Below are 14253 nucleotides of genomic sequence, written 5' to 3'. Positions count from 1 at the left end.
TAAAATCAAATCCATCTTGCCATTAAACACCCCTCAGGTGGATTACATGATCATGAAACATCTGTTAGATCCATGTTTATAATCCCTGGCTACAAGGCTTGTATTCATTTGAGCATTTGTCATTAATGATTTCAGGTGTAGGATTCATGCATGTGTAATTAACATGATTTTTCATTCAGTTCAGCTCAACAGTTACTCAGTTAGCCAGTACTGTATATCACTGTCTAATCTGCATAAGTAATTAAGGTTACCAAAAGTGATCGTCTTTATCATGTGGATGCCATCAAAGCAAAGTGTAAGAGGCACTGTTGTGCCCAGTTTGTTGAGAAACAAGACTCTGTATGTGTCTGAGCGTCTGTGTGACTATGTGCCTCCTGCTGGGACCCAAGACTGCAAGGAACAGAAAGCAGTTGGTCCTGCTGAGATCACAACCTGACCTCTCATTTTCGCTGTCTCTATCAACCTTTCTCTTCCACTCTCAATTTTCTTGCCATATGCCTCAGTAAACTTAAGTAAAGAAAGAGAAATTGCAGGACCATCGACTCACATTTTGGCATCTCATGACAACACACAACTGTTTGAAACAAACCCATATCTACCTGCCGTGTCTACTTTGACTTCCCCTTCACATATGTCTCCAGAAAAGCTTTGGCTGTCAGGTCACAATGTGTCGTACTCTTGCCATCTGTATTCCTTCTAAAGAAAGTCTGAGAGTAGATAACACACATGCTAACCTTCCAAATTTCATTGATTTTTAAGTAGCAAATGATCCTTTAGTTTTTCCATGTACAATAATGAGGTAAACACCAATACCACTACTTCACTGTGGTCCTTCTATTTAAAGTCACAATGCAAGTGATGTACATTTGTGTGAAACAGATTATCATAACATAAAAAAGCTCTAGGGCAGAGATTTGGTTCTAGCCATCTGTTGTTTGATTGGATGGAGGCAGATCTGAATGAAAGCTTGAAGTCGATCATGGGCGGGGTTTACGCTGACTAAATGACTTACAAATTCTGGTCAGATAGAAGAATGGAAGCTTGTTTCCGCCACAGAATAAAAAATAAAGGTAATTGCGACTTTTTATTTCACAATTCAGACTTTTTTTTCTTGCAATTGAGAGTTTACATCTTGCGATTCTGACTTTTTGCCCTCCGAATTGCGTGATACATAGTCGTAATTACAAGATATATGGTCTCAATTATGAGTTATAAAGTCAGAATTGAGAGATATAAAGTCGCATGCCAGTTATAAAGTCAAAATTGTGAGAAAAGAAGTCAGAATTGCGAGAAAAAAAGTCAGAATTGTGAGAAAAGGTACATTCTGACTTTCTAACTCACAATTATGAGTTTATATCATGCAATTCTGACTTTATATCACGTAATTCTGACTTTCTAACTCGCAATTATGAGTTCATATCTCGCAATTCTTACTTTCTAACTCACAATTGAGTTAATAATCACGCAATTCTAACTTTATATCACGTAATTCTAACTATCTCACTCGCAATTCTGACTTTCTCTCGCAATTCTGACTTTTATACAAGCTAATGCAATTCTGACTTTCTAACTCACAATTATGAGTTTATATCACGCAATTCTGACTGTCTAACTCGCAATTATGAGTTTATGTCTCAATTATGATTTTATATCACGCAATTCTGATCTTATATCATGCTATTCTGACCTTATATCTCGCAATTCTGACTTTCTAACTTAAATTATGAGTTTATATGTCGCAATTATGAGTTCATATCTCGCAATTCTGACTTTATATCACGCAGTGACTTTATAAAAAAAAATCCCTTAAAATTCCTCAAGTTGTTTACTTGATAGAGACATCAAAAACACAAAAAGTAATGAAACAAGCTTAGCTCTCCCCATCATGACAGTTAATTCACAAAATTGTCATTGTACTACAGAAAATAGAGAAGACTCATCTGAGATTGTCGAGTGTGATTCAATCATGGAAGGGTAGCGTGGAGTTCAGCGTGGCATTAATCTCTCGCAGTCTTGTATTTTCTTCATTAGATAATCTTTGTGCCTGCCTCTCTTTTATAAATCATTACATTAGCCAATAATAGGACTGGCCTGGCTCCCTGCTGGAGAGCGCAGCCCGTTAGGCGAGTGGATAATGAGTGTTTTTACATGGGGCTGGGTGGACATGTTTTAGGGAAAGCCTCATTTTAGTCTCGGCGCAACACAGCGTGTGCAGACAGCACCGTGAGCGCTTCAAACAGTATGTCCTTCAGGGGAGACCCAAATTTGTCAGCCGCTTAAACGAGCAAGAGACAAACAAAGAGGAGACGAAACCGAGAGAAGCAGAGCGTCAGGCTGGATGATTTAACTTTGAGCTGCGAGAGCTGTGCTATGGGCCTGTTGTGGCATATTATTATTCCAGCAATTGGGTTACAGCAAGCTCACAAACAATTTAGTTTTCTGCCAAAAAACACTGACTTGACTTCACAACTGACCACAGGAAGCAAAACCAGACTGTTTAGATGGAAGATTAAAAAGGAGACAGCGACATGTGGCATGGCAAGGAATCTAGAATACGAACCCTTTTTAATGTTAGCTTGAGTTAAATGTGGACAGTCATTTGTAGTATTTTACACCAGCAGCCCAAAAGGACACAGAGGGAATGAGCATGGTAAATCTTAATGGAGGCGAGCCATGGCGGGCAGGAGACTTGGTCGCCATAGCGACAGCGAGGATGTTTGCATGAGGAGGATCATGGCAGGGTTTTAGGAAGAAGCGTCCAGTGAGTACACCTTGCTCCTGTTATGATAAGAACTATTTAAAACTTCAAGCAATAGTTCAGCCAATAATGAAAATTTCTATTTATTAGCTATTTGAATTTATTATGCTGGGTACACACAAAAAGATAATCGGGGCGATGTTGGGCCGATTTCTCTCCCCTTCTGACAATCCTAGGTAAAGTCCCGATTATCTTAATGGTTCTACAGATTATCTTATCAGATTTTCCTGCGGTGTGAGGTGTGTTAAGAGTGTTTGAACCTGATCGGAAGACCGTCGGAGGCTCCCCGATCTCGAATCATAAATATTCAACATGTTGATTATTTACCCAAAACAATACCCAATCAGAAAGCTGACGGAAAACTCTCCTCCAGCTCGCGCTGTAACATGTAAAGTTCATTTTCACACTGTCGCCATGACATGATTTTCTTTTTTCTCCTGCAAAATTTCTGTATAAAGCAGTCCATACATTATAGGTGCAATTTATTCTTGCCGGTCGTCCGCCATGTTTGTTTACTTTAAAGTCATGTTTGAGATGTTTTGATGCAAGATATTTTGCAAGATTTCCTGTTCACAGATGGGACTCTGTTATTTGTGAATGGAATCTGTTTGTGTATGGTGTGCTCTCCTGATCACATCACGACACGACACTCCACACACTAAAGGAACACAATGGTTAAATCTATGATTTCAATTTGTCATGTTTGTGGTCTCTCACATTTTTAAACTCTTTTAAGAGTTAAAAAATATATTTTTGTGTGTACCCTAAATTAAGAGTATAGCCCCTTGAGATGTCTCATTTTCAAGGGGGTCCTAATTGTTATTATATAATTATCATCATATCATTAGAAATTGGATATCTTCAGTGGAACACAAAAGTATAATTTTCAAAAAAATCATTGTCACTTTTTTCTATATAGACCACAACTGTAAATACAGATATACAGAATTGTTTGTATCAATTATATTAATTTATATTATATTTAGAGCTGTTACCGTTAATGCGCTAACGCATTCGATTAATTTAAATTCCTTAACGCATTAAAAGAATTTTACGCAATTAACGCAAATAAATTACGTGAAGCTGCGTCATTAACGTAATTTTCATCACGCAGTTAGATGATCTTAGAAGTCGGGAGTTTATCACAATCACTCTTTAACCCGACTAACTCTTTAACCCGATTCTGCTTCTCTGTTTGTGATCAGGCCATTTTAGGCCGTTAAACTCTGGGAAAGTTTTCAGTGATCCAGTAATCGAATTCATTCTAACAGTCCAAAACAGCGCTAATCTAAAGAAGGCCAGGATGATTACCTCAGAGACATCAGAGCGAAAAGAAACTCACATTGCGTTTTTAGTGAATTATTACTTCCAGTGTGTGTGCTTTGCTTTAAAACACGAGCTCTGTTGTTTCTGAAGAGCGCAATGTTGGTGCCATACAGTAAACGCGTGAGAGTTTGGTATACAACAGCATTGGTACATTTTTATTTATAAAGCAGTGCTAGGTAAACTTCCAGTGTATCTTTGTACTCTTCTTTGTGTTCGTTCTGGCAGTTACCAGCTGCGCTCTTCAAAGTGTTTGCTTTTAACTGTACCTAAAGTTTTTACAGAACTAGGGAAAACTGCATTTTCCTATCATGGACCCTTGGCATGGAATAATTAGCAAAAATATTTAAAACTAGAGAAATTGGTGTCTATTGGTGAATTTAAAGGCATCATAAAGACAGTGGTAACGAAGGCTTGTGATTGTTTTTGTTGAGAGGATACTTAATATGTCTTTTTATTTTGTATTTGTCGTATTTTAACATGTTGTCTAACTGTATGGCTGCTACCTTGGCCAGGTCTCTCTTGTAAAAGAGATTCTAATCTCAATGAGACTTCCTGGTAAAATACATGTAAATAATAAAAAATACAGATGCACAAAAAACAAACCGTGTGTGTGCACACTCTCGATCAATGATCGCACGTTGCATTCATGTACAGACACAAAATACATTTGTGTTGTTTCCGCACACTCGGGAAGGATAATGTTTGATTTGTCACGTGTACATTGTTGTGATTAGTAACCGTAGGTTTATGCAGTCAAAGCAGTTGATTTAGGAGTCATTTAGGCGTTATTATTAATAGCGATTAAAAATGTAATCGATTGACAGCGCTAATTATATTATATTACTACATTTATTATATTATATTCATTTCATGAAAATATTCCTTTCAGACTGAAGAGTAAAAAACAGAGATCAGTTATATATATTTCACTCTCTCCATCACAAGGTGTTCAAACTCAATCAGAGTGCCCATGTGGACTCAGTGGTGCCTGGTAGGGGGGGATCCACCATTGTAATAAAAGACAGTGGGATCTGTTCAATATAAGGGCAAACGCAATAACTAGTCAGCACTAGAGGGAAAACTACGGCTCCGTCAATAACACGCACCCACGCACACGTTTTTTGTTTGACTCATGTTTCTGATTACAGTTAAAGAGAGAGTTTAACTGTAGTGTTTCCTGCACTAGACTACTTTTCTAAATCTCTTGCTCTATATTTTACCAGAGTTGTGAGCTTCTGAATTGAATGTGATGAGATAAAAAGACTGCATACTGTGAAATAATCAAGACAACATGTCTTTCTATTGCATTGTCTTCACTGGCTGAGCTCAAAAACAATCATACAGTGCTACCAGTACAGCCCATTTCACAAACAAATGAGCCGTTTCTTTTAATGATTCAGTCAAAAAGAGTCGCAAAATATTTCAGTTTATTGAAGATTTCACTGAATTAACTATTTAAAATGTAAAATTGATTTACTCTCAGCCTTGGCAAACTCAAAATGAAGAATGTCTTAATTAAATCAGTATCATTGCTTGGTATAAATGTTATTTATAGGATAACGTAGTTAAAGATACACGTTTTTTAAATTAAATATCATTCCAAATATCAATCCAAATTTGCTTCATGCTGTTTGCTTTGTGAAGACAGAATACTACGGAATATTCACATCTGCCTCTAGACTCAACTGTGGTCAGGGAACATGCATTGAGGCATCATGGGATGCATCATTTTCCCCTGATGGCACATGAGCGGCGAGTAAACTGTGGCGCAGTGGCATTTTTTCTTGCTCTCGTCTTTCCTCCCTTATTAGATTCATAAAACATTCAAAATGTCCTCCAGTCCACCTTTGTGACAGAGTCTGCCCTTTAGTAATAATTAATCTCCCCTGACTCTGACACACTCACCTTCAAGCAGTGGTGTGGGAGTAGGGGGCGTCAGTGGGGTGCTATAGTGCACAACTTGGGTACCTATTTAGCAATGGCTTTATCTGTAATAACGTCTGACAAGTGACATACAGAGTGCTAAAATCAGTTACTGCTTGAAGGATGTCCTCTTGTAGCAGGAACACCGGCATATGAAAATGTTGTGTGTGTGTGTGGGGGGGTATTCTCAGGTGAGAAAGACAAATATTAAACCAACTACTAACCCCCCAAATTTTCAACATATTACAAAATGTAATATCTGAGATCTTGGGGCGAGAACTATTCTGAGCTATATTTGTGCATTAAATGGATTAAGATGGAGACTTGGAATTAAAGAGAAATTTTGAGCATTATGATTTGTGGATTTTCCTTCCATTTCTGGATGGTGACACCAGGTCCTTTTTTTACCCAAATTAAATGCTGATGCTTCTGTGAAAGCATTCAATTACTCTTAATTCATGCTGAATTGTTGTAGCTTAAATTGATGTGACAAGCCATGCAGAAAGAGAATTTATAAAGCCTTTCTTAAATTGCAGACTGACACGTGTTTTAACATTCTTCAGTAACATTCTTTCTGAAACCATTTTGTTAAATTTTGCTAATGGACGTGACCTAATTGTACATACAGTGTGACTGCTCTGCTTTTTGGTTGTAAACCAAGCATACTTTTTTAAATGTATAAGCAATAGTGTTCCAAATCATTACTTGCATAGAATATTAGTATTCTATAGTATCAAAATGTGAATGAAAAATGATCAAAATATGTGGGTCTTATGATAAATATGTCCAGTTCAAAATCATCAGCATTATAGGGTAAATCTCTAGACTGGGTAAACCAGCCCGATCTTTCTATCCTGCTTCCGTTACATATTTGTGGGGACCAATCACAAACTGGCTTATCCACCTGGCATGCTAATGGTGGGTTTAACATGATGACAATAGAGAAGGGATGGCAAGCAGCTTTTTGTTTACATTCAAAATGGCGGCCACCGTTGATGCCGCCGTCGCTGCTGTTTTAAAAGATTTCAAAGACAAGTTTTCTTTGAAAACAGAAAAGAAACTTGCCCTGTAACAATTCCTACAAAAGAAGGATGTGTTTGCCTTACTACCGACCGCTCTGCAAAGTACAGAGTTGGTCTGATTGGGGAAAGGACTATCCAGTTGAGTCATTTGAACTATGCCCGTTGATCACGGCTCTTGTGCAGTAAAAAATACAGAGCAGACGGCCCAGACTATGTTCAGTCTTAAAAGATTGAGCTTGGTCTGGTGATGACCAGACAAGTAAATCTCTATTGGCTGGGTCAATTTGACAACATCAAATCACATGACATTGTGTATACAGAAAATTGGATACAATAAATAAAAACTTATTTGAATTACTTCCATGTTACATTTGTGGCAGAGCTACAAGCAATACCTTGAGGAGGATTTCTGTAAAGCCAAAATGCTTTTCCTCTTTGTTTTGATCAAGTCTGTATTGATCATGTAATCCTAGTATTATCAGTGTAGGCCCACTGCGATCAAGGCCATATCCCTCTAAAACCAGATAAAGGCAAGTGCTGCTTGACCATAGGCATGTATGTCAACAAAATGGGATTCTAAATTGAATGCATTGGTTTCAAGCAATTAGGCAGCACAGAATGAGCATCGAGTTGATGTCAAATAATTTGTTCTTGTGTTCAAAATGGCATCAGAATTAAACAGGCCACAGAGTCGAAAGACACATTTTCAAAGTTTAAACATGGTGTCTTAAAAAAAGAGACTGTAAAAAAAAAACTGCAGCGGTCCAATATATCTGTCTAATGCATGTTTACAAAGACCACAAATGTATATATATATAAAAAATTAAAAAAAATCACAGATGTGAAGTCTACATTGGACATATTTGACTGCTAAATGGTTTGCTGATGTTTGTAGGCCAGTAGTAGGTTTATATTCAATGATATGGGACATAATGTGTATTCAATGGTTTCACTGTAAACCCTAATGTTGTTATTACAACTTTCAATACCATGTTTTGGCATCATAACTCAATAGGTGTGTTTAATTAACTTATTTGGCAGCAAAATCACCTAATGTAACAACATTTGGTGAAATTGATAAAATGCCTTTTGTTAGGCACCATTACTCCATGAGTTTCCTCAACTTATTTGTGTAGACTCAACTTATTAGGATTTACAGTGTACCCCAACAATGTAATGTTTGTGAATGTGCTGTCATTTGGGAGCTTTTCTCCATACGAGTGATTAACTTAAATTAGCTCAATTAATGTAATTAATTTGATGACACTTTTTAGTTTCAGTTGACAGCCCTAATAAAATCAGACAGACAGACAGACAGACAGACAGACAGACAGACAGACAGACAGACAGACGACTGGGAAGTATGCCATTTTTAAACCCAACACAGAAAACTCATATCTGTGTATTGTAGTCATTCGGGCTTAAGGTGAGGCTTCGCCACTTGATTGTCCCCTTGTGCACTGATTAAAGAGAAGGACATTACATCACTTCCGCTAACTACATGCATATGTAACCGCCATGGTAACACAGGCGTAGCAAACGCTATGGAAAGAGATCTGCTCACCACCATCTGTGTGTGTATGTGTGCATGTGCCAAGGCTGTTATGGAGTCAGAAGGCTGGCTACATTCTCTAAGGACCTCTCCTCCGTTGCTTAGCAATATGTGGAACAGTGAGCAGCCCCGATAAGGCAATTGCATCTACTGTATTTCCCTAGCAGCAATACACAGAGATAAAAACAGAACTCAGCCTATTTAGCACACGAGTAATATTTATTATTTTTCCATATAAAAAATATTATATTATTAATTTACAAGATCATTTACAGTATTTCAGTGGTGGACTATGGATGTCAAGTTTAAGAATAAGCACCGCATATTCACAATGTCACTTTACATAGTGTAATATACAGTGATGTATAATCTTTCTAATTAAAACAATTACGATTATAGAATGAATATTTTGTATTATGCAAGGTATAAAAAAGTTTGCTTTGTTTTTGATCATGTTTGTCAATAGTTATTGTTTATAGAAGTACGCTGGCCTGTAACTGATGTTAAAACAAATTTACATGATGTATGCGCAAGCTTTTTCCTAAAAGCAAATAAATTTTTTTAATTTAAAATAAATTAATGTGTATAAACAAATGTAAAAGTATCAAATGTCTATATAGAAATGTAAAATGCGTATACATAGATTTCAAACAGGACTTTTAAAACAAGTCAATATTATATTAGGGCAAAGCACTTACAATCAACCGTACAATCTCATCACTCTCCTACTGACCTCAAGAGTGTTCCTGTTCTCTGATTTATCAAACGATATTTATTCACCAGTATTTCCCACAAGTCCTTGTTGCTTGTGATATGTATGACCCCTGCTGCTTGCCTGTACAAACACAAGCTTGTTTTTTGTTATCCATCTCAGTCACTGGGTGAAGAATTACTGCCTTACTGTTGATGTAGGTCAGAAAAAGACACTGCTAGCTTGTAACGCTCAATCCAATAGTCTAATGGATATAAATTACAACATCCTTATTGCCTAGATCTTGTCATTGGAAGTCTGATTGCATAAAAAAAAAGATGAGATTACCTTCAATTTTCCATGTTTGTAATATATTATTGGTTTTGAATCTGTCCCAGTTGCTCAAACCCACAGTGAGTGCGGTTTAGATGGTGTCTGTGCCTGGATGTGGTGTAACGCAATGAGAACATACCGCTCCTTTATTGCACACATTTATCATGGCTGCCCCAGACTCTTCACAGAGCATGTCAGTGATCCGTACACTTCCCTCGCCCAGGTATCTGCAGCAAAGCAGCCAGCTGTCCAAGGTCAAATCATAATAGAGCCGCTATTTTTATCTTCTGGCTGCTATTAGTCCTAACAACAGCATTTTGGCCCCTGCAGATACACACACATATATGTACACATGCGGTCGTATTTATTTCTCTACCTTCAATATCAACACAAAAGGGAACTTTGTGCAGGCGAATAAAAAAAAATCATCCAAGTGAATGATCCTAATCTCACAGGCTGACATTACCCTGCTGAGCATAAGAGACAGTACAAGGGATTGTTAACTCCCCCTTTCGGCAGTACCGGGCTTGTATCTCACCTCATTAATGGATATTTAACAAGGCTGATAATGCACAACGTTGCCCTTGGAAACTGCAGGGGGCGTGACATATTTGGGCCAACATCTGCCATCCCATATTGCCCCAACAGGTACAATCTTCGTGCCGTGTTGCTGTGGTTGTCAGTAAACCTCTGAGATTTTACGTCTAAGACCCTTGGGAAAATGGAAGTTCTCCAGCCAACTGATTCTCTCAGGTGAAGAAAATTATCGATGGGATGGGATTCATAGCCACAGCTAACTTTCTTTGTGGACCCATTCACATTTATGTATTATTACACATTATGAGTCATCAGTCATAAGGAAACCTAAAAATAAAATGTTGTAATAAAAATAAAAATGTATGTCCATGGTCGTTTTTTTTAATAAAAAAGTAATTCAATAAATACATATGCAAAATAACTTATTATTTACAAGCTTCCTGTCCACAATTTTTTATTGACTTTTTTATGTTCTCAAATTAGGTGTGTGGACTTCTTGAAGACACAATTGTTTAGAATCAATGCACCCAAAGAATCTAAATTTAAGTTTTATTCTTTATTACATATTATTATATGTATCACTGAGAGTATAAGAACTCGCACAACAAATCCAGAGGCAACTTTGTCCACAAGTATGTCACTGCCAAAATATCAGTAAAATGAAAATATTGCTGTGATGAAGTTTATAAAAATCACTGAAATAATCAAAGCACATTCATCTTAATGTGAAGTAGTCTACTTTGATTATTTTTTTAAGCTGTTCCTAGGTTATCACTTAGCAACTGTTTTACCGCAGCTCCTCAAGCACTGATGTATTCCAGCGGAGTACCTGCACAGCTGAATTGGATAAGCCCGAGGCTACAGCCGAGCAATCCCTGCTCCTCGCTCTCACTAGGCGTGCATAGCAACCGCTGATCTGCCCAACACAGATATGAGGTAATGACAGGCGCATTTGTTGGTGTGGGCAGCAGCTAGCCACAATGGTCCAAGTCCTTTGCAACATAACTATAAGAGATTTCAGTGTGTTATGCAATCCAACATTTTGAGATTGAGTTGAGAAGAAAGCTCAAGTATGGTTCAATAACAATCTTAAGATTCAGAATGAGGGACGATACAAAAATACTTTCTCTTCAGCTGCCACTCTAGGTTGAAGGAGACAGCATCTGTCTCTGAATATACGTTTGCAGTCGTGACTCCCAGAGCAGAACAAATAATGGTTTCTAAGGAAGAAAGAACCTCTTTTACTGTGGGAATTATCTGCCATTCTGGAATAATTTCCTCCGCTATCCACTGCCACAGATAAACCCATCACACATGAAGGGTAGAGGGAGAAAAGACGAAGAGAGTGTTTATCAGATACGGAGGACTGTGGTGGGATTAGTTTCCCTGGGATGAATACAGCTTCTCAGCTTCCATCTCCCCTCTCTTCCAACCTCAGCCGTCCACCCGCACACACACTCCCACACACAAACCTACACGTCGGAAAACACATCTCCGATCTCCAGCTACAAACAAATAATTTTCCCCTACTTGGATAAGCAGATCTCAACTAAGCATGGCAGTAGCTGATGGGTTTCTTACATGAACCATCCAACCAGCAAACTACCACCTTCCCTGGCTGGCCAGAAAGAAAAAGGAAACGGTGCCAATTCCAGCATTGGCGTGAAAACAAACGCCACGCTGTAGGGGCGGGCATTATGATGGCATGCTCTACTCTGTCCCAGTATAGGTCTCTTTCAGAATTGCATCCAATACGAAACAAACCAGCAACAGACGAACACCTGCAACTTCAGAGAGGGAAATATGAATGCCTACCTGTATGTAGCGTGCTGTTATCTCCTGCTTCAGCTAGGAGGAAGTGAAGTACAGATCATATGCAGGAGAGAGGGAGTCACAGAGAGATGGAGAGGAGGAGTCTTGTCTGGTAGAGGTGGAGAGAGTGGGAGAGAGAGCGAGAGAGAGGCTGTTGTCGCTCTTCTCTGCTGAGCCTGCAGGGAGTAGTGTGCATGGCAATGTGCTATCCCTGTTAGAAGCCAGAATATGTATGCATACAGTCCTGAATTAGAGAGAGGGAGGGAGGAAGAAAAAGAGACTCTTGGCTGTTTAACCATGCACCGTCACGAGGCACTTCCTTCGGAATCCCTCCAGTGAGAGTGGCACAGCATCACTGAGTCCTTGGCTGCGATTGGCTATTGTGGATGATGATGCAGTCAGCAGGCGATGGTTCTGGCAGCAGTCAACTAAGATGACCCTCTCAGCTAGTATTAGCATCCTCGCACATCCTAAGCAAAGGCTGGAGGCAGAGCAAGGACGAACAAGGACGTTTACAAAACCCTACTGGGAGCGTGTTCACGTACTTTAGGAGGTTGGAAGCGGGATGGTGTACATGGCAGGTCCCGGCATGGTGACTTGTAGACGTTCATGCGCACATGAAAACAAAGAAGTCTCAGAAGAATGTCTAGGTGTAGAGGTTGTGATTTCCCCAGAGAGAGCTCCATCAATAGCAAGGTTGGCTCACTGTCAGGGAAGGCAGGTGCTAATTAATGGGATGAATTCTGGGTAACGTGACCTTCCGTCTTGAAGCAAGATGCTTGTAGAGTGGCTATTATTCTGTCCGATGTTCATTAATTTCGAGATGGCCTGGATCTGGATGGGGGACATAGCTAATAATGGTTCCCAATGGATCGCCTGATGTCTCTTTTGTGGACCTCACTGTTGCTTTGCTCAGAGTTTGACAATTTCACAGTGCAATGCCTCCACTTCTAAAGGCCAACTTGTTGCATATGAACAAAGATATAAAAAGTAAGAAGGGTAAATGAGTCATCTCTTTTGTTGAAAATTAAATGTCAGACTGTTCATGCTTGCAAGAGGTGGTTGTGGAATGCAGAATCCTAAAATGTTGCAATTAAAATACAACTGTGCAAGCTTACTTATGACTTATGACAAGCTAACTATTACATAAATAAATAAATAAATATATAAAACAAGAAGAAAAACTTCAGGGCTGGTATCTGTGTAAATTGAACAGTCCAAAAGTTGCCTTGTCAATAACTGTTCAACTTAAGAAGATTGTTAATGTGACAATTTAATAATTACCTTAATAATAAAACGGTTAACAGCACGTACTGGTGTGTAATCCAAATCTCAATTTCAAGAAACATGCCATTTTATAGGAAACTCTCGTTTATTTGAAGGCATATAGACTTTTTAAACTACTACAACAAAAATTAAACTACAGTCTTAATAGGGCTGTATTTGATAGTTGTGCAGAATCTATGAATGTGCACAAATCTGTTGTTAAGTGCCACTGATTCAATGCCACCTCATAGCGTTTTCATAGACAGATTTTCGAAGCAATCTTGTCTTCAGTCAAACAACTGATCATGAATAATGCAATTCCTAGATCTGCTGTTATTGTATCAATCTAACTCAATGCTTTACCTTTCTCTTTACATGATGTCCAAATTGACATTGTCCAACTCTCACATCTAAAGAATATAAAATAGAGCAATTTGAACAAGTCAGATTTTTTCGTCATTTCGTACCTCTGCAATTCTGTGCCTCATTTCTAGAAATCGAAGCTAGAAATGAAAGGCTGCAAAGTGACATGACATGTTGATTCTCCATGTATCCTGGCAAATCGCCATGGAAACCCTCTGAAATTGAACCCTCTTCAATGACAAGGAGTGGTCAGGATGGAAGATTAATTGAATGGGTACTTCATGGCCTTAAAGGTTCAGTGTGTAGTATTTATGAGGATCTATTGACAGAAATGCAATATAATATACATAATTATGTTTTCAGTTGTGTATAAAGACCTTACTTAAATGTACCGTAATGAACCGAACGCACCCCACCCCCTGCTGCCCCGGCCCAGCTCTCACTTCACCTTATGCCACCAAATATTTTTTTTCTTCCTTGACATTAGATTAAATAATTAATACACTTTTAACAACTAATAAGAGCTGTATTTTTACTAAATATTATTATAATAATATTATTTACTAAGTATACACTAACCTTTGTCTTCCAAGTGCATGTCACGTGACTTGGGCGATCGCTCAAATTGCATGGTGGAAGGGCAAAAAGAACCAGTTTCCCCATTTAGCCA

At 38.4% G+C, this 14253-nt stretch overlaps 1 protein-coding gene across 2 annotated transcripts in view; it reads right to left on the bottom strand.

Annotated features, from left to right (window-relative positions):
- syt1a (synaptotagmin Ia) overlaps positions 1 to 12188 on the bottom strand; it is a 255324-nt gene extending 243136 nt beyond the window's left edge. The window contains exon 1 of one of the 2 annotated variants that reach the window (XM_079817475.1): positions 11958 to 12188. The gene's annotated coding sequence lies outside the window, so the exon portion shown is untranslated. The remainder of the gene's footprint in view (positions 1 to 11957) is intronic. The other variant, XM_079817473.1, reaches the window with a different exon arrangement.
- Between the last annotated feature and the right edge of the window lie 2065 nt (positions 12189 to 14253).

The sequence above is a fragment of the Gobio gobio genome (genome assembly GCF_949357685.1).
Source record: "Gobio gobio genome assembly, chromosome: 5".
NCBI classification, from domain to species: Eukaryota; Metazoa; Chordata; class Actinopteri; order Cypriniformes; family Gobionidae; genus Gobio; species Gobio gobio.
Note: the sequence above shows the minus strand (reverse complement) of the source record. Positions and strands in the feature narration are given on the sequence as shown.